The following is a 22176-nucleotide window of genomic DNA, read 5'->3' as shown; positions in this document are numbered from 1 at the left end:
TTCTGATGCAATGGTTTGTAGGGCTTGCAAAACAGAGCAGATCAACAACACATGAAAAAAAAAAAAAGTTTGGTAAGTGAGTAAAATATTTTTCAAAACAGTTGAAATCTTCTTTGATGGTAACTGTGCGCATTATATGTTTTACTCATGTTAAATTTTTTCTTTGAAAATAATATTAGATCTTTTCAAACGTTTTATATTTTGTAAAAACATATTTTTAATAACACTGCCATTCAACAGTTTGTGGTCTAATAACAGTTTGTGGTGGAATAATATTTTTATATAAATAACACTTTTATTAATCAAGGATGCATTAAATGATGCATAAAAAAATGACAGTAGTATTTAATGTGAAATTTTTTTTTTTTTTTTTTTTTTTTTTTTAATTATAAATGCTGTTTTATGACCTTACTACTCAGCAAGAATTTAGGTTGAGGGGGAGTCACCATTATCATGGTTTCCACAAAAATATTAAATAATATTTTAATAAAATAAAATATAAAATGATGTTCTAATGGCTGCTGAAACATCGGTTTTGCCACCACATGAAAAAATTAATTAATTTTTCAATATATTACAATAAAATCTATTCATCAAAGAATCTTGAAAAAAAAAGTATTACGACCCCCCCCCCCCCCCCAAAAAAAAAAAGAAAAAGAAACGATGAATATCACATGAACAGTAGAAAGCAGTTATTTTAAGCTGGAATAATATTTCACAGTATTACTGTTTTTGATTATATGTTGAATTAAATAAATGCTGCCTTTAAGTCGACGCAGAGTTCTGAAATAACTCTATTAACAAAGATTAAAAATCTTGACCATTATGTAAATCAAATTGTAAGTAGTATGAATGGCACTAAATAGAAAAAAAAAAATAAATAAATAAAAATAAATATATATATATATATATAAATCTATAACCTTTTCAGACATAGATGGACATAGTATGTGCTATCAAAACCTGCATTAACAGTCCAGACTTGCAGATTGTTTTTCCATACCATTTCTCCAGTGCACTTCATATTATTCACACTCACATTTACTGTAACAGGCTGTAAGGTTTCATTCTATTTTTTCTTTTTTTTACTTTGGATGGGGGAGTGTTTGGTGAGTTATGGGTCTGTCCTAAACATACCCCGGCTGTGTCGTTCCCCTGAGAAGGGAGCCTGGGTCAACTGATTAAAAAGATAATGAGTTGAAGTGATAGATTTATGTTTTTTTCTGCAATATGTGGCCTTTTGCTGTCTCCCGTAGGAGGGGGTAACTGTATAAATAACAGATGGTGACATTGGAAGGCAACTGCTCCCTCGCCTTAGTTGTCTCAGCCTTTTCTGTTGCTTTGTTAAATTAAACACCACTTATTAGGCCCACGGCGTCCGAAGCATCAAGCACGAGACTGCCTCCTTCAGAAAGGCCGTCCTGACTCATGCAAATCGACATTTGATCAGGAGAAGTTTTATTGAAGGGATGACTGTGTGAGTGGGTTTGTTTGTACACGTGGCAGAAGCTTTGGTTGGATTGTCCTGAACGATAGTTGAACTGGGCTGATAAGTTATGAAGTGGTTTAAATACAACAGGAAATGAAAATGGACCCTTTCTTAAAAGGATAGTACTGAAAAAGTTTGTGTTCATTCAGATACCACATCTTGTTTTTCCAAACTTCATTGTGCTTTTGGTAAATTTTGTGCAATTAATTAAAATTTTTAAGTCATTGTTTTGGGATTCTAATATACTGAAAATATTCTATTTTGAAGCAGTTTTCACTCAGAAATTGCTGATGAATTTCACAAATAATTACAAATAAATGGCAAGTAACTCACTGAATTAATCATGAAGTAGAAAGAAGTTTTGGTAATTTTTTAATTTTTTATGAAATTAAATTAATTTACTCATAAGTCTTTTTTGTCCTTTTTTTTTTGTAGTTGTAGACGGTTGTGATGTGCGGGTCGTCTCATAACCTGTGGGTTGAGTCGGGGCGGGTTAAGAAATTGGCACTTTATTTGCTGTGCGGGTTGGGGTGGGTCACTAAAAATGTTTTTTTTAATCCATTTATGTTGCGTGGAATTTAGTGGTGGAAATTTAGATTCTTTCAAGAGATTTCGTTTATTTTCAGCTCGCTCACCAAAATGATTAGTTCAGATTCGTTCACTGATTTGTTCAGTGACCATTTCTTCATATTACACAAATACGCCACAGCAGGTGGCGAAAAAGAGTGTCTTGTGTCATGTCTTAAGTCAACGAACGTATTTACTTGTGACAAAAACTGATTTGGCTTTATTAAAGTGCGTGTATGATCGCATTAAATAAATAGTCTAGTTGTTCCGATAAACAAAGCACAAGGTTTTCTTGCATAATTAAACATTTTAATTGTTTGGTCAGACAGTTCATATATTATATATTCACATTAATAAATCGGTGATTAAACGTGGAGTTATGTTCTTTATGCTAAATACAAAAATGAGGGTATGTGCACCTATAACTGCGCTTTGTATCTGCTGATTGCTGATCAAGATTTACATGCTTGGCCGACTGACCCAGTATACTCTCATTCATTTTGTTCTTGAACGAGATGTATCAGTTCATTCAACTCGTTCACCTACGAGTAGATCGTATTCGTTCACTACATTCAACAAATCACATGCTCCGTCACATCTTGAGTAACTCTTTGACAGGATGAAACAGTTCACAGAGTTGTTCACGAGCTGTGCATGCGCTGCTAATTGCGCTGAGCTCATGCGCTGCTGTGGAGGGAGGAACTTCAGTGAACGAGAAATATGAGTCAATGAATTACACTAGTGATGGTTTGTACGTAAACGAATATTTTAGGTGAATGAATCATTCTCATTCACCTAAAATATTCGTTTACGTACAAACCATCACTAGTGTAATTCCCTATAGCCTATATTAAATATTTGGAATATATATTTTAATATTTTATTAGGTTCTTTGATAAGGTCGCAATACGAAGGTCTAAGCAACAACGTAACTTCCGTGATGTCCCCGATGCGCGGGGTGAGTTGGGGCGGGTCAAGAAATGTTACTTTATTTGCGGGGCGGGCTGGGGCGGGCCAAATAATTTCAGAAAAGCCGGACCCGCGGGTTGGAAAAAAAGCCGACCCGCGCATCACTAGTAGATGGAAATAATTCTGTACAGAAAATTTCACTCAGAAATTGCTAGTTGATTTCACAAATAATTATGAAGAAACAACAAGTAACACATCAATTTATTTTAATTATTTATTTATTCATTTATCGAAAATTCTAGACAGCCCCTGCTTTTACTGCCAGCGCATTCTGCAAAAGATCTCCTTCAGTGTTCCACAAAAAAAGAAAGTCATATGGGGCTTTTGAAAGGCATGAAGAGCAAATGATAACAGAATTTTCATTTTCGGGTCTCATTTCATATTTTGTTGTTGTCCGGACGCTATGTAGGGCAAAGTACAAAGCTGTCAGTAAATAAGACCTACTCGTCTAGGGACCCCAAGTACGGATGCCTGTCGAGGACACCCAGATGTGCTGTTTTCAGTGGGGAAGCGCAGTAACATATTGTGTAGTAGCAGCTTTATTATTCTGATCCAGGAGTCCGTTCAGTGACAGATCTGCTGAGAGGAGACCCTGGATGCTGGGTTTAACACGGGGAGCACAGTGTGTGCCTGCACCTGCAGCTAAATGATCTGTTAGTAATTCAACCAATGTAGTGTAACAGGAGAATATCTTGTCTCAAAACCCCTGCAGGAATTTCGAGTGCGATCTGCATCTCCTGCTACCACAGGGTTTTAGTGCTACATTTACAGTTCGTGCTTTTGATGCAGTAGAAAGACTTGCTTTCAGATCAGACATCCAATCTTTAATCCCTTCCTTAATTTATTTTTCTTTTCACTGTTATTCTTGCTGAACGTTGTACAAATAACACTGTTATTCAGACACTTCTTTTAACTTTATATTATATTATATTATATTATATTATATTATATTATATTATATTATATTATATTATATTATATTATATTATATTATATTATATTATATTATCCATCCATCCATCCATCCATCCATCCATCTTCTTTCGCTTATCCGGGGCCGGGTCGCGGGGGCAGCAGTCTAAGCAGAGAACCCCAGACTTCCCTCTCCCTAGACACTTCCTCCAGCTCTTCTGGGGGGACACCGAGGCGTTCCCAGGCCAGCCGGGAGACATAGTCTCTCCAGCGTGTCCTAGGTCTTCCCCGTGGTCTCCTCCCAGTGGGACGCGCCCGGAACACCTTCCCAGGAAGGCGTCCAGGAGGTATCCGGAACAGATGCCAGAGCCACCTCAGCCGACCCCTCTCGATGTGGAGGAGCAGCGGCTCTACTCTGAGCTCCTCCCGGGTGACTGAGCTTCTCACCCTATCTCTAAGGGATCGCCCAGCCACCCTGCGGAGAAAGCTCATTTCGGCCGCCTGTATCCGGGATCTTGTCCTTTCGGTCATGACCCAAAGCTCATGACCATAGGTGAGAGTAGGAATGTAGATTGACCGGTAAATCGAGAGCTTCGCCTTGCGGCTCAGCTCTTTCTTCACCACGACAGACCGGTACATCGACCGCATTACTGCAGAAGCTGAACCGATCCGTCTGTCAATCTCCCGTTCCATCCTTCCCTCACTCGTGAACAACCCCAAGATACTTAAACTCCTCCACTTGAGGCAGGAACTCTCCACCAACCTGAAGAGGGCAAGCCACCCTTTTCCGACTGAGGACCATGGCCTCGGATTTGGAGGTGCTGATTCTCATCCCAGCTGCTTCACACTCGGCTGCAAACCGTCCCAGTGCATGCTGAAGGTCCTGGCTTGATGAGGCCAACACGACAACATCATCCGCAAAGAGCAGATACGAAATCGTGTTGTCACCAAACCTGACCCCCTCCGGCCCCTGGCTGCGCCTAGAAATTCTGTCCATAAAAATCATGAACAGAACCGGCGACAAAGGGCAGCCCTGCCGGAGTCCAACACGCACCGGGAACAAGTCTGACTTACTGCTGGCAATACGAACCAAGCTCCTGCTCCGGTCGTACAGGGACCGGATAGCCCTTAGCAAAGGGCCCCGGACCCCATACTCCCGGAGCACCCTCCACAGGCCGCCGCGAGGGACACAGTCGGATGCCTTCTCCAAATCCACAAAACACATGTGGACTGGTTGGGCAAACTCCCATGAACCCTCCAGCACCCTGTAGAGGGTATAGAGCTGGTCCAGTGTTCCACGGCCAGGACGAAAACCACACTGTTCCTCCTGAATCCGAGGTTGTACTATTGGCCGGATTCTCCTCTCCAGTACCCTTTCCCAGGGAGGCTGAGAATATATTATATTATATTATCATTTAAAGCAAAAAAAAACTCTAAGAATAATATAATTATGCTGAGTACATATAATATATTAATGTAAAAATATGATATTGTATTGTTTATTTTGTTTTCTTTTTTATTATCTAATAGAGACAGAGGGAGACAAGTGATGATAATAACAACAACAACAACAACAACAATAATAACAATAATAATAATAATAATAATAATAATAATAATAATAATAAAAATGATTAGAGGTGGGCCAGTTTTACTCAGTAAACTTAGTTATTGTAAATAAATAAAAACATTTTTGCAATAATTTGTGATATCATTATTGGGACATCAGTTTTGTTTAACATGCACAAAAAAATCTAAAATAATATTGTTGAGAAATAATATATATATATATATATATATATATATATATATGCATCTAGTGACTAGTGAAAAAATTTAAACCAAACCAATATTGTTGCTTGTTGCAGGTAACAGGCCAATCTGGACAGGATATTTTTTGAGCTGTGCACATTTACCCTGCCACGTTTTTGTGGTGTGAACGTGTGCTTGGGTCTTATTTTAAAAACATCCATACTCTGGACTGTATATATGTGTAACTGAAACATGTATTCATTTATTTTGAATTGTAAGACAAAATGTCAGTTGAGATGCTGAGGTGTCCATATAATACAAATTGTTGTGATTGCTTCACAGATGTGAATGTTTTTGCAACTTCGGGAACTGACTGAAGAGGCTCAGAATTGCCGTTTGACTTTATGATCCTGAAAGAGGTATTCCTCCTCCTACATTCACTTGACAACCTTGTAACATGACAGGGAACAAAGACAAATGTGGTATCATTACCAGAGACACTCCGGGGAGGCCATTATTATTATTGAAGGGTGCAAACAGGTTGTCAGGTTTTTTTTTTTTTCGTGGATTTCCTTAAGTGCTGTCCAGGCAACTTTCTTCCTGATGAGCTCTGATGGTGTACAGCTGTGCCTCACGATGTGCCACCAGACGTGGCCTGTACCTCCGAGCCATGTGTTGGCAGTCGGCCGCCATCCTTGATGCCGAACAGACGCAGCTGTGAAAGGAACATCGGTTGCGAACGCACAGATGCCTTCACCAGAGGTTAAACTTCATCATACATCAATACTTCCTCAATAAGACAACCTACCTCCCAAGGCTGGAGAAATCAAGCGTAGTTGCATGCACACAGATGGCACATCATGTGATTTCTTGCAAAGAAGTATACGTACAGTAGCATGAATAATGCTCTGTAGATCAGCGGTGTCCGTTCCTGATCCGATCAATACGGCATCTGTGTGTCAGACACAGTTCTGCCTAATTACAGATATACATCAAAGCAGGTGGCAGTGATGTAGGCGATAACATCATGTCTGTATGTATCTGTGAGGAGATTATCTGCGTTAACGATTTCTAGTCAAGTTTTCATGGGATATGTGGATCCGAATGTGTAATTGTTTTAGAAATAGAGAGAGAGGGATGTCAAAGTGGGATATATATATATATATATATATATATATATATATATATATATATCTGTGTGTGTGTGTGTGTGTGTGTGTGTGTGTGTATGTATGAAGTATTAATAATTTAAATATTTTAGGCTACTGTTGTAAGAAACGTTAAAAACTTTGTATTTTCAACTCACCACAGATATATTATTAATATATTTAAATATGTAATGTTAATAATTATTAATTTAATTTAATTTAATTTATTATATATATATATATATATATATATATATATATATATATATATATATATATATATATATATATGTGTGTGTGTATATATATATATATATATATATATATATATATACTGTATATATATAGTTGATAATTACTTTACACCCCATTTTTCACCCCATTTTTAAAGTTTTTTTTTTCTTTAATCTGTTTTAAGCTTTATTTATTAAACAACTTTATCCAGTGGGTTTTAAACATTCTTTGAAAGCATAATCATATCATATTTAGATTTTAGGATGTTTACCTTTTTCTTCTTCTTTTTTTTTTTACGAAAGGTTCTTTAGACTTAGTCCCAGAGCAATGTCTCCCCACAGACCTGCCATTTGTATAATCATGATAAGTCCTGCAAATGGATGAACGACGTGCTGCTCTGCACAATCCAATTTACATGAATGAACCTTTAGGGAGCATTTTTACATAAGAACAGCTTACATCATACAATCCTGCTGTGTGTGCGCCGGTTCTCTTTAACACTCTTTCTTTCTCTTCTACTTTATTGCTCCAACAATCACAGAAATTCATCCCCAAAATATCCCTCAGCCATTTCAGCTGCGCAAAATGCTGACATTAATGTCTCTTAAAAAATCCCTCATCCGCTAACATCAAAGGCCATGTGGCATTTGTGGTGAATATGTTTATTTAATGTATTTCAATCACCAGTCATTGGTTCATTCCTCTAGATAACATACACAAGGGGCGTAAAATCCACCAGGGGTTTTTAAGATGAATAGAAATAGAAAAATTGCCACAGGACAATGAGTTTTGTCTGTTTGTTGGATTGGCAGAGAGAAGATTGGTTCTCTTACTGACATTTTAATCAAGCCCAATGAAGAGACGCTTTCAGTGTGTCTTATTGTGAAGACATTAACAATTCAAAACTCTTAGTGGTGTGAATCGTTCCATTCGGTGTCAGGAATAGAGTAAGTTTGGAGAGGAAAATCCAAATCCATCTTAAGTGTATTTTCATCTGAGTCTAGCAAGAAATAGCTGTGAAGAGTTTCTATTCATAGATCTGAAATCTGTTAAGCTCAATGTCTTTTTATCTACATTAAATGATATTTTAGATTCATGTCTAGTCACTGTTTCATGTCAAGATGTATTTTGTTGTTTATTGAGATGATTCTGATCACAGTTTGTCTCCATCATGCATCCGTAGTGAAGGCGCCTCCGGCAATAGTTTGCATGGCAACCAAGGACAGGAAGTAAATCAGTGCCAGCTGAAAAAGTGGTCACCAAGGAGACATTGAGCTGAAACTTTGAAACGAGTGGGAAGGATATCTGGCAATCGGGAATGGGGTGGGGCTAGCAATAAGGGGGCGTGTTCAGGGAAGTGATGTATTTGCAGAGATGCTTATTAGACTAAATAACTAATTTGCATAAACAGTGTGGTTTCTGAAAAGAGTTCTGGAATACAGAATATGCCAGATGGCCACTTGTTACTTTTGAAGTGCATGTTCTGTTGCAGAATTACGATGCTTCAGTCTAAGTCGTGCAGATTGGAAAATAGGAACTTAATTCAATTAGCAAGTTTTGGAGCTGGAAACATGAAGGCAAAAGTTGTCAGACATCTAGTGAGGTTGTGTGTCTTCAAGGCCAGTGTGAATAGACGTTGACTGTTTCGTTTGCATAATCTGCAGTTTTAAACAGTCATCTCATAACATGATTTACTCAAATTTGACATGATCTTAGGTCAGTATCTTGTGTTGGTCCTGCAACAACATAGCCTCAAATCCAAGCGCTCAATTTATTAAAATCTTGGTAAGAATGTTGTTCCAGAACCAACAAAGCTGTTGATAGAAGAACATGCCCTACTTGAGCATGTATTTGCTTCTTTGATAATTACTGGCATTAATTGATAAGTCTAGTTGTGTTGCACCATCAACATATATTTTTATAAAGTTTATTAAGTGATGTTGCTTGCAACTTGCAGATTTTTGCTTACAGAGTATTCACTTGGGACACAAAAAGAGTTGATGGCTGATGGAAATTCAGCTTTACATCACAGAAATGAATAATATTTGAAAGGATATTAAAACAATTGCGTCTCTTGTTTGGGCGGAGAGCACGCGCGTGATGTCCTCGAGGGGGCAATCTGCGTGCACTGCGGGTGTTTTTCGGTGAAAAAGCTCCTCTCTCATTTGCCTCTCTTTTCGAGGAAAGAGGGACAGCCATCTGGAACCCGCGGCTCAGGACCCACCGTTGCCGAGGCACGGAGGAGGATGAGCTCGGGGGGATTACAGGTGGATCTCACTGAGTGTAGAGAGGGACTTTTTTCCTTTCACACTCTCCGGCGGCAAACGAGAGTGAACTTCGGGAGGAAAATGCGTTGTCATTAACCCTTTCTTGTACTGAAGTTAGTGCTCTGCTGGGTTTTTTCCCAGGAAGAGCAGGAGATGTCTGAGAGTGGAGAAGAAGCTGAGGCTGAGCCTTTCTCAATCCTCCTGCCCTGCGTATGGGGAGCTGTTAGCTGCAGAAGTCGAAAGGGAATGGAAGAGGCCGTTTTTCTCTCACATCCATCGGTTTCAGCATACAAGTTATGCTGATATCGGGGGCATGCACGAAAGCGGTTATGAGAGGATGCCCCCTGTAGGGAGATGCTGGCTTGCTATCTCTCGGTGGGGGAAACGTCCTCTCTCAATTCCCCCTTTTTTAGATCCCGCTTAAATGGCAAAACATACGCAGCAGCAGGTCAGGCGGTGGCTTCGTTGCACACGATGGCAGTGTTTCAGGCTTACCAGGCTGGCCTGCTGAAGGACCTGGATACCGTCGAAAGAAAAGAGTCCAGGTCCGAGCCCGAACAACACAGGGGTCCTGGCCCATCTCGATCTGAGGATCTTAGATGGGCGCAGAAGGCTAGTGTTGTGGCTCGCGCTCCTCCCCCGCCTACGGGCAGGGGCAAGAGGAACCGCGGGTTACGGTGTGGTAAGCAGGGTCTGAGGGACATGATTCAGACGAGGCTGCGTCCTCGCCCGGGTCAGAGCGGTAGGAAGACCTAGTAGCTCCGGATGTTTTAACCTCTGTTTTGACCTCTGTTTTTTGTCCTCCCCTGCCTAATTCCCCTGTAGCCACCAGCTTTCCACCTGATCGAGGTTAGGTGGACAGTCTCTCACATAACAGTCTCCTACCTGGACCGATGATGTTTTTGGTTGGGTCTATGTTCATAGCAACCACCTTATTGGCGGTCCGGACCAGAAGGGGGCGCCCCGCAAGCGGGACTCCAGTACAGGAGGGTGGGTGAGTACGTAACCCTTGCTCTACCTGTTTATGGACGTTATGTTGCTGGTGGTTATATGTCTACTAACAATCTCTGTGAGTTTCCTTTACAGTAGCTAGGTGGCCAAAGAATTGGCACAGCACTGCAGGGAATTCCAAAGATGTCCGGCCAGGTCACCCTGAGGGGCCGCTTGGCCGCTTGGCGCATCCGGGGAGGTGGTGGTTACGGCAAGAAGCTCTGTATTTACTGCCTCAGGTGATGCTCCCTCCGCCTAGAAAAGAGGGTTGGAGCTCACCGCTCCCGTGCGATCCAGCGCCTCTGCGATGCTTGGGAACCTCTCTGTACACACGCTTGCCTGTGTACTTTCTCAAAACCACATAGTGGTCAGTGTGCACGTTAACGCTTTGCGCACTGTCTGAAATCCACGTAAAGTGGTAAGTGTGCACGCAAGACTCTGCGCACTTTCTGAAATCCACGTAAAGTGGTAAGTGTGCACGCGTGACTTTGCGCACTTTCTAAAATCCTGTACGGTAGGGGTTACGCGCTTCGCTTCATTCCCTTTCTTATGATGATTAGCCCTGGGTTCCATGGGCTTCATTCAACCAGTGTGTATTTTTTTATACACCTCAAGCATCGCTTCCCTCAACATGAGGGGCTGGGTGGACTCCCACATATTGTGGTTATCAGGTGGTAGGCTTCATCAGGCCTCCCTGATGGTGAGCTCCCACATACTGTGGTTGCCAGGTAGTAGGCCTCACCAGGCCTCCCTGGAGATTTAGCTCCCACATACTGTGCGTCTCCACTAAATAGCATATTGTGTTTTTTTCAGATAGTAGGCTTCACCAGGTCTCTCTGAAGGTGAGCTCCCACGTTCGGTGGTCGCCAGGTAGTAGGCCTCACCAGGCCTCCCTGGAGATATAGCTCCCACATACTATGCGTTTCCACGGGGTAGCATATTGTGGTTTTTTCAGATAGTAGGCTTCATCAGGTCTCTCTGAAGACGAGCTCCTACTTACTGTGGTTGCCAGGTAGTAGGCCTCACCAGGCCTCCCTGGAGATTTAGCTCCCACATACTATGCGTTTCCATGGAATAGCATGTTGTGGCTTTTTCAGATATTAGGCTTCACCAGGTCTCTCTGAAGACGAGCTCCCACGTTCGGTGGTCGCCAGGTAGTAGGCCTCACCAGGCCTCCCTGGAGATTTAGCTCCCACATACTATGCGTTTCCACGGAATAGCATATTGTGGCTTTTTCAGATAGTAGGCTTCACCAGGTCTCTCTGAAGACGAGCTCCCACATACTGTGGTTGCCAGGTAGTAGGCCTCACCAGGCCTCCCTGGAGATTTAGCTCCCACATATTGTGCGTTCCACTAAATAGCACATTCTGGTTTTCAGATAGTAGGCTTCATCAGGTCTCTCTGAAGACGAGCTCCCACATACTGTGGTTGCCAGGTAGTAGGCCTCACCAGGCCTCCCTGGAGATTTAGCTCCCACATACTGTGCGTTTCCTAAAAAGCGAGCTCCCGCGATTTGTGGTTGTCAGGTAGTAGGCCTCACCAGGCCTCCCTGGAGTCGAGTTCCATATTGCTTTCAGTTTCCACTGAGGTGGTTATCTGGTAACAGATAGTAGGCCTCTCTAGGCCTCTCTGTAGGTGAACTCCCACATATTGTGGTTATCAGGTAGCAGGCTTCACAGGCCTCTCTGAATGTGAGCTCCCACATACGGTGGTTCTCAAGTACCTTTCAGTACACACGCTAGGCCTGTGTACTTTCTCAAATCCACATGGTGGTCAGTGTGCACGTTAACGCTTTGCGCACTGTCTGAAATCCACGTAAAGTGGTAAGTGTGCACGCAAGACTCTGCGCACTTTCTGAAATCCACATAAAGTGGTAAGTGTGCACGCAAGACTCTGCGCACTTTCTAAAATCCTGTATGGTAAGGGTTACGCCCTCCACTTCGTTCCCTTTCTTGGGATGATTCGCCCCGGTGTTCCTTGGGCTTCATCCAACCGGTGCGTACTTATTGTACACCCCAAGCCCCCTCAACTTGGGGGGGCTGTGTGGGCAATTCTCAGGTAGTTCAGCAGCGCTCCCCTTTTCTGAAAGGGTCACCTATGAGCATGTTGCTCAGAGCTCGGAGTCTTCCTCTCTTGGGAGACTGATTCCCGGTTCTTCAGAGCGCTCCAGTACCACATACTGTTTGAGACGCTCTGTGAGAACAGGCATCCTGCTGAGGCAGGGGTTGAGGCCTCCAATTGCCTGCTCCCGGGCCATTCTTCTATGAGCTGCTCTGACAGAGTTCCACGAGAGCCCCTCCTTAGAACAGTATTTGTAAATCCATGTTATGGTAAGTGTGCACGTGAAGTCTTTGCACACTTTCTGAAATCCACATTGTGGTAAGTTCGCACGCTAGTCTCTGCGTTCTTTCTAAAAACCCTAGATGGCAAGGGCTTTGCGCGGCTGCTTCGTGCCCTTTCTTGAGTTGGTTTAAGCCCCGTTCATCTTGGGCACCACTTCACCTAGGTATCCTCGGATACCTATCTAGAACAGGGCGCCGCTACTAGAGTGCTGTGGGGACAGCCCTTTCGGCAAGTTTTGCGAAAGCTAGCAGTAGCCCCTGTGTGACAGGCAAAGACTTCGTAGAGGAAAGTGCCAGGCTCTTAGCCGTATCCCTTTAAAGGAATCTTTGTGATTCCAAGCCTTTAGCTCTACCCCGGGCCAGGGCCCTACAGGATAAGTTGGGTATGTAGCTTAGGCCTTTGGCTGTAAGGGATAATGTCATAAGGCAGCCGTCAGACCGTCCCAGGGGCGACTCCCGGTGAAGAGAAAAGCGGTAGAGTTGGTACTTAGTGTTTGCCATGATTCTGGTCTGCACTCCCCTCAGCATGGCGGCGTGGGTATACTGTTCCCCATAGTGTCCCCTCAGAGGAGGAAGTTCGAAGTTCCCTTGAAAGGGAACGTCTCAGGTTACGAATGTAACCATGGTTCCCTGAGAGGGAATGAGACACTGCGTCCTCTAGCTCCCTGCCATGCTTCGGACGCAAGCTTCACGAAGAAGATAGTGACGGGTCCTATGGGCGTGTATTTATTGTCGCGCTGGTAGTGACGTCAGAGACTGTCGCCGGCCAACACGTTGGCGTTTTTCAAAGTATGCTTCAGACACGGGTCACGACGAGGTGTTCCCCATAGTGTCCCCTCAGAGGACGCAGTGTCTCGTTCCCTCCCAGGGAACCATGGTTACATTCGTAACCTGAGACATTCTTTTCCCTCTATCAAATTTTGTTAAGCTTTTTTTTTTAAGAAAATCACATTTTAATGATATTAATTGTTATTGTAGTTATAAAATTGTTTATTGCTTGTACATTCATGTATGTCACCCCACCCCAGAAACATTTAGTGAAAATATTTTTATTCTTTTTTTTTTTTTTTTTTTTGCTGCTGGTCCTAATCTAACATCATTCACCTGTGCATAAACATGGCTATTATTGAATGAATATCCATTCATAAGCTCTAGAAGAATCCATTCACTTTCCTGTGCTGTACTTTATCCCGCTGTGGCACTGGATATGCTCAGCTTGGGAATGATGATGAAGAGAGAGTATCCAGCTTAATGGCATCTCCACCATTTTAATTGCACACTGTTCTCCCCTTAATTTCCATGCTGTAAAAAAATGCAGCTGACCGCTCCAGTATTTATATCACTCTTATCTTTTACGTATTTCCTTGTTGTCATTGTGTACATCCAGACACCTCTTTCCATATCCTCTGTCGCAGACTCATCAGGCGAGCTTTTCTGACAGTGCTTGCCTCGTCTTTCTCTGTGGGGGCCTTTCCACCACTCTCCCTGCCAGTGCATCTCCACCTGCCACCGCCGCAGGGGTCTGGACTTGCATGGTGCTAGCCTGCTTTTGTTTTTGCCGTTGCCAAAACCCATTTCCTTGCCATAACCTCCAGTTGCAACCGTCTGACAGAGCCAACATACTTTATTCTGTATCATTCCCAAGTATGATGTACAGTGATGGATGCAGTTACCCCTTCCCCCCCTTTTTCTGCCTTTCCACCATAGTTTTCGAAAGAGCTGCAGTTTCGTAGTGCCCTACAAATAAAACACTGTGGCCTTTTACTGATTTGGCATGTCTTTTCCTTTTCATCTGTTTTTTTAGTGGAACCAAGATCTCTCTGCAGAACTCACAGGATTACTGAGAGCCCTCGGGAGAAGCTCTCTTTACTTGGTGGATGCTTATTTGGAGCTTTGTTTCTAAGAATGGGAAATTATCTACCTTGTAAAAAAATGCTTATTGTGTACATGAATTGAATTGAATTGAACTGTAGAAAGTTAAAGTTTATTTGTATAGCGCTTTTTACAATACAAATCGTTACAAAGCAACTTTACAGAAAATTATGTTTCTACAATATTTAGTAGTAGCTAGTAGTTTGTGCACGTTTGACAGGATTTTAGAAAAAATAAAAAATAATAATAGTACAAGACGTAGTCAGCTAGACGATGAACTATCAATATTATTAATTAATAGTAATTATATGATGCAGTCACACATGTAGCAATAATTGTTAGTTCTGTTTGTTGATTCAAGGTTAGCATCATCTGGGGTCCTCTGAGGGTCAGCATCATCTCTTCTCAGGTGTTCTGGATCCAGACTGGAGCTTGTGTAAATCCTAGTTGTTGTAGTTGATGTAAATCCCGTGGCAAAACATAGAAACAAAATAGAGACATCATTAGCATAGCTGCTGATTCAACAAAGTAAAATTAGTTTAAACCAAGCTAAAGAATAAAAATGCAGATGCAACTACACTCACAATTTAAGAGATACATTATTCGAATGCTTGGCGAAAGAGATGCGTTTTTAATCTAGATTTAAACAGAGAGAGTGTGTCTGAACCCCGAACATTATCAGGAAGGCTATTCCAGAGTTTGGGAGCCAAATGTGAAAAAGCTCTACCTCCTTTAGTGGACTTTGCTATCCTAGGAACTACCAAAAGTCGAGCGTTTTGTGACCTTAGGGTGCGTGATGGGTTGTAGCGTGGTAGAAGGCTAGTTAGGTACGCAGGAGCTAAACCATTTAGGGCCTTATAGGTAAGTAATGATAATTTCTACAGCAATTACTCCCGGTTCTGGAATCTGGTCCTTGTTTCAAAATCACTGAAATCTGTTTGTGATTGAAATTGCATTGTTACACCAGTAGGTGGTAAAAAGGCTTTATAAATTAATGAACTCATCCAAAACACTGATTCATTCAGGAATGGAACAAGTGACTTTTGTGAATGAGTAATTATCACTCGAATTATGTTCGCAACACTAATTCATTCAAAAAGCATGTAAATGACTCTTATTGGGTGAGTCATTGCATCATAACTCTGATCCATTCAGAAATTAAGAGTCTTTGAATCATTCTCAGCCAGTTTGTTCAAAACATTGATGGAATGAAGCAAATTACTCTTTATAAATGATCCACTGAACATTCACTCATACTATTCATTCAAAAACACTGATTAATTTAGGAATAAATGAAGGGACATCTTTATAAGTTATTGAATCATTGAAGTAAATGACTGTGTGTCACTGATGCATTCATTCATCCAATTTGTTCAAAACATTGATTGAAGGATGAAGCAAATGACACTAAGAGTGAGTCATTGAAGCACTGTGAAAAAAAAAATATTTAAAAGATTATTTCAAGATTGTCATTAATTTGGTTGGTTCTGCAGTGTTTTTTCTCAGGCAAAGCAAAATATAGACAAAGTAAGTAGTGATGTTGTGACAAAAATGGAAGTTACTAAATATTAGGAAGATTACTCTGGCTAATTACTGGTCGTGTTGTCCTTGATCGTAATATCTGAAGATTACCACAGCTGCTGCAGGTAACTTGGTGATTCTACAGCCCATAAGCTGTTCATTTGGCTGCAGATGAATGACCCTGTTGAGAACTTCCAATCCTGCTTTCTTTTATATAAAGCAATCCCCAGTCTTGTAAACCAGTGGCTAAACTATCATAGTTTATTGATGCTTTCCAGCATACCTATGAATTGTGCTCCTGCAGGCCTGCAGATAAATGAAACCGGGCTCAGGGACTCACTCCTTCTCTGACGGTGTTGAAAAAATATAAAGGAAATCTTTTATTTTTCTCAATAGCTTAAGTTTTTGAATAGAGCAGTTATGTAATGCCATGTTTGTAAAATGACAGCATTACTCACGACTAATTATCCATTTCTGTAAGCATCACTGGCATCTGTAGCATGGGTGTAACCTGCATTCAAAGGTGGAAAGAGTACAAAATATTCTTCTCAAGTAAAAGTACCATTACATTAATGACATTTTATTTAAGTACAAGTAAAAGTCTAAAAATCTACTCAAGTTAAAGTAAAAATTATCTTCTATATTTGCTCAGAGTAAAAATTGCTTGATTACATTTGGAGGGAGGCAAAAATAAGATTGTCAAGAGAGTCAAACTCAGTTCCTTAAGGGCCACAGCCCTGCACAGTTTATATATATATATATATATATATCCCTAATTAAACACAGCTAATCTAATCATTTAGGCTTATTTGAAATCTACGGCTGCATCCGGAAACTCTAAATTGCTGACTTCGGAGACAACATTCTCAGAAGGCACGTTCAAATTCAAATTCTGCTTTACTTCCTGTCTTTGGAGGTACCTTCTTCTGATCGAATTTTGAAGACAGCATAGATGTAACCTTCGCTGCCTTTGATATCCCACAATCCTGTGCTTTCCATTCCGTGATGGTTGAGCTAAAAAAAAAAGATGCCGTCAGAAAGTTGCGTTTGGTGGTCAGTTTTTGCTTAAGTATATCTTTCTGACTAACTTTTTGCACTCTTGATGTTAATTCTAGCGAGAAATCTGTATTATAGTAAATAGAGATAGACCGATATGGGTTTTTCTATAGCCGATGCCGATATTTAGAGATCAGGGTCAGCTGATGGCCTATATGTGCTGTCGATTTTTAGAGCCGATATCTTGAAGTTTTCCCCTTAATTTGCATGCTTAAATGTCACACTAATAATAAGTGGATGCACAACATTTCTAAACTTATCATCATTTATTGAGCACTGACTTGAACCATCTCTCGAATCTTAATTTTGTGCACTGCACGGTATTAAAATAAAAAATGTATCTAAAGTTAACAAAACAAATCAATAAACTGACCAAGTATTAAATATATAAAACAGGTAATATATATATATGTGTGTGTATATACTCAGTTCCTTAAGGGCCACAGCCCTGCACAGTTTATATATATATATATATCCCTAATTAAACACAGCTAATCTACAACCCGAATTCCGGAAAAGTTGGGACGTTTTTTAAATTTTAATAAAATGAAAACTAAAAGACTTTCAAATCACATGAGCCAATATTTTATTCACAATAGAACATAGATAACATAGCAAATGTTTAAACTGAGAAAGTTTACAATTTTATGCACAAAATGAGCTCATTTCAATTTTGATTTCTGCTACAGGTCTCAAAATAGTTGGGACGGGGCATGTTTACCATGGTGTAGCATCTCCTTTTCTTTTCAAAACAGTTTGAAGACGTCTGGGCATTGAGGCTATGAGTTGCTGGAGTTTTGCTGTTGGAATTTGGTCCCATTCTTGCCTTATATAGATTTCCAGCTGCTGAAGAGTTCGTGGTCGTCTTTGACGTATTTTTCGTTTAATGATGCGCCAAATGTTCTCTATAGGTGAAAGATCTGGACTGCAGGCAGGCCAGGTTAGCACCCGGACTCTTCTACGACGAAGCCATGCTGTTGTTATAGCTGCAGTATGTGGTTTTGCATTGTCCTGCTGAAATAAACAAGGCCTTCCCTGAAATAGACGTTGTTTGGAGGGAAGCATATGTTGCTCTAAAACCTTTATATACCTTTCAGCATTCACAGAGCCTTCCAAAACATGCAAGCTGCCCATACCGTATGCACTTATGCACCCCCATACCATCAGAGATGCTGGCTTTTGAACTGAACGCTGATAACATGCTGGAAGGTCTCCCTCCTCTTTAGCCCGGAGGACACGGCGTCCGTGATTTCCAACAAGAATGTCAAATTTGGACTCGTCTGACCATAAAACACTATTCCACTTTGAAATAGTCCATTTTAAATGAGCCTTGGCCCACAGGACACGACGGCGCTTCTGGACCATGTTCACATATGGCTTCCTTTTTGCATGATAGAGCTTTAGTTGGCATCTGCTGATGGCACGGCGGATTGTGTTTACCGACAGTGGTTTCTGAAAGTATTCCTGGGCCCATTTAGTAATGTCATTGACACAATCATGCCGATGAGTGATGCAGTGTCGTCTGAGAGCCCGAAGACCACGGGCATCCAATAAAGGTCTCCGGCCTTGTCCCTTACGCACAGAGATTTCTCCAGTTTCTCTGAATCTTTTGATGATGTTATGCACTGTAGATGATGAGATTTGCAAAGCCTTTGCAATTTGACGTTGAGGAACATTGTTTTTAAAGTTTTCCACAATTTTTTTACGCAGTCTTTCACAGATTGGAGAGCCTCTGCCCATCTTTACTTCTGAGAGACTCTGCTTCTCTAAGACAAAGCTTTTATAGCTAATCATGTTACAGACCTGATATCAATTAACTTAATTAATCACTAGATGTTCTCCCAACTGAATCTTTTCAAAACTGCTTGCTTTTTTAGCCATTTGTTGCCCCTGTGCCAACTTTTTTGAGACCTGTAGCAGGCATTAAATTTTAAATGAGCTAATTAAGTGGATAAAAGTGTAAAATTTCTCAGTTTAAACATTTGCTACTTTATCTATGTTCTATTGTGAATAAAATATTGGCTCATGTGATTTGAAATTCCTTTAGTTTTCATTTTATTAAAATTTAAAAAACGTCCCAACCTTTCCGGAATTCGGGTTGTAATCATTTAGGCTTATTTGAAATATATATATATATATATATATATATATATATATAAATGACACAGAACAAAGTACATTCTAATTTCAAACTTACATTGCAGTATGTTCGTTATTAAAATAAAGTACTGTCAACCAAACATTTAAAAGGTTACACTGGTCAGTTTAAATAGACCATAGTATACCAGTCCACTCTGCTGTTATGTCAAGTAAGTTTTTGCTCATGTGAAGAGGAGGATCTTTTTCGTCTAGTTTACATAAAAAAAATAAAAAATAAAATAATAATAATAATATATATATATATATATATATATATATATATATATATATATATATATATATATATTAACTATATAACATTCAGATACATTGTGAATATGGAAACATTTGGATATGTGCAGAACGAGACGTGAGCAGTAACCTTCAAATACATCTAGCCAAACCCATGCTCGCTCGTCCTCGTATGCAAGCACTCATGCACGATCTAATGCACTGTAAATGCTGGATTTTTAAAAAACAAATAGGCCTAACAAATCGAACATTTTGCAGAACAGGATCAAACAAAAAAGTACTGGTCATAATACATGCATAAAATGTTTGATGTGAAAAAGCGGTTCACTGACTGGACAGCACAGCCACAAGCGCCACAGTTACATTTGGGATCATTTTATTTTTAATACTAGTGTCATTTGAAAACATTGCAATTGCGTTTTAAAATACAACAACGAGCACCACGAAACCATTTAAAGAGGCGCATTCAGCGGTCTCCTTGATGGGAAACAGTCAACAAAGTAAAATGATCTCAACAAGGCATTTTCGCCCACAGGACTGCCACATACTGGATGTTTTTCCCTTTTGACAACATTCTTTGTAAACCCTAGAAATGGTTGTGCGTGAAAATCCCAGTAACTGAGCAGATTGTGAAATACTCAGACCGGCTCGTCTGGCACCAACAACCATCCCACTCTCAAAATTGCTTAAATCACCTTTCTTTCCCATTCTGACATTCAGCTTGGAGTTCAGGAGATTGTCTTGACCAGGACCACACCCCTAAATGCATTGAGGCAACTGCCATGTGATTGGTTGATTACATAATTGCATTAATGAGAAATTTAACAGGTGTTCCTAATAATCCTTTAGTTGAGTGTATATATTGGTATGTCATTAGTATGATCATTGGCTGTTAAATCTTTTTAAAAAATGTTATAATTAATATTATATACACTACCGGTCAAAAGTTTGGGATCAGAACAATTTTATACATACATATATATATATATATATATATATATATTTGTTTTTTTTTTTTGTTTTTTTTTTTACAGGAGTTTCTTTTGCTTACCAAGGCTGCATTTATTTGATCAAAAATACAGGAAAAATTATATTGTAAATATTATTATGATGTAAAATACAATTTTTCTATTTTAATATACATTAAAATCTGATTTATCCCTGTGAATCCAAAGCTGAATTTTCTTCAGTGTCATATGATCCTTCAGAAATCAGTCTAAATAATGATTTATCATCAGTGCTGAATGATTGTGCTGCTTAATATTCAAAAATTCAAAATCGAACATTTTGCAGAACAGGATCAAACAAAAAAGTACTGGTCATAATACTTGCATAAAATGTTTGATGTGAAAAAGCGGTTCACTGACTGCGCAGCACAGCCACAAGCGCCACAGTAACATTTGGGATCATTTTATTTTTAAAACTAGTGTCATTTGAAAACATTTGAATTGCGTTTTAAAATACAACAACGAGCACCACGAAACCATTTAAAGAGGCGCATTCAGCGGTCTCCTTGATGGGAAACAGTCAACAAAGTAAAATGATCTCAAACGTATGGCACGCTCTCTTCATTTTATCAAATGATCATAATCACATCTATTCATTTTACAGTCCTGCTACTAACAATTTATTCAGACTAAACCCCTTTAATTCGGGTGAGAAAGCTTTTTCGATCAAGGAAATTATCGAATATTGACATCCCTAAATGCAAATGAGTTGGATGGAAACCTGGTTATTGTCTGCATCAAACCATGCTTCTGAACAAATGTCATTCACCATTCTTGGCAGCTCCAGGACAGCTGTCTCTTCGAGCACGCTGCTGTCTGTGAGCGGAGCGGAGTAACGTAGCCCTCAATCATGCATATCATTTAACTATCTTCATTCGTTCTCCTTCAAAACATTTAGTGATAACACGGTTGATATGTTTCCTGTGTGATTCTCACCAGCAGTCAAGAAGACTTCAGGGCAGCAATTAAAATAGATTTGCTATAAAATAATTGATTGTTAAGGCAGTCACTATTAGATTAAGACCAGCACCCTGCCGAGAGGAAGAGGAGAGGCAAACCAGAGAGGAAAAAGTTGTGCAAACAGTTTAGCAGTGCTTTCAACGTGGTGTTTTAATGCCCACAGCCAGGGGCGTCGGACTGGGGGGGTAAAGGGTACCGAGTACCCAGGGCCCGAGGCAGGGGGGGGGCCCTTAGAAGTCAGTTTTCTATACATACATATACATGCACTAACATTTGTATAGCATTTATGTACAACTAAAAAAGTTCCTGTGCAAAACTAAACTTGTAGTTAGGCGCTGGTTTGGTATAAAAAAGTCATTTTCATGCTGTGCAGGGCCCCACACCCCTCTCGAATCAATGCAAATGGTACGACCCGCAGGTCAGGTGCTTCTGCTGCGGACCCGCGGTGATTGAATCAGTTGATGAGACAGGAGCTGGAGTGAGCCGTGAAGAGTCATGTCTCTCCTTAAGAAAGGAATATCAGGGGCTCAAAAACGAAAAGAGAAGCAGAATAAAGAGAGAAGGGCAAATGAGGGCAAGCAGTTGCTCACAAATTTTTTGGAAAAGAGAGGTGAGCTCCAAATGCATCATCAAGCATTGACATTGTTTTAACATAAATATCTACTCCCGGTAGAATAGCATACATTTATGTTTGCATTT

The 22176-nt window shown here is 40.4% G+C and overlaps 1 protein-coding gene across 2 annotated transcripts in view; it reads left to right on the top strand.

Moving 5' to 3' along the window:
• LOC132133230 (leucine-rich repeat-containing protein 4C-like) overlaps window positions 1-22176 on the top strand; it is a 138101-nt gene that overhangs the window by 110068 nt on the left and 5857 nt on the right. The gene's annotated exons all lie outside the window — the stretch shown is intronic.

This window comes from Carassius carassius, chromosome 50 (genome assembly GCF_963082965.1).
Source record: "Carassius carassius chromosome 50, fCarCar2.1, whole genome shotgun sequence".
Classification (NCBI taxonomy): Eukaryota; Metazoa; Chordata; class Actinopteri; order Cypriniformes; family Cyprinidae; genus Carassius; species Carassius carassius.
This window is presented reverse-complemented; position numbering and strand designations above follow the sequence as displayed.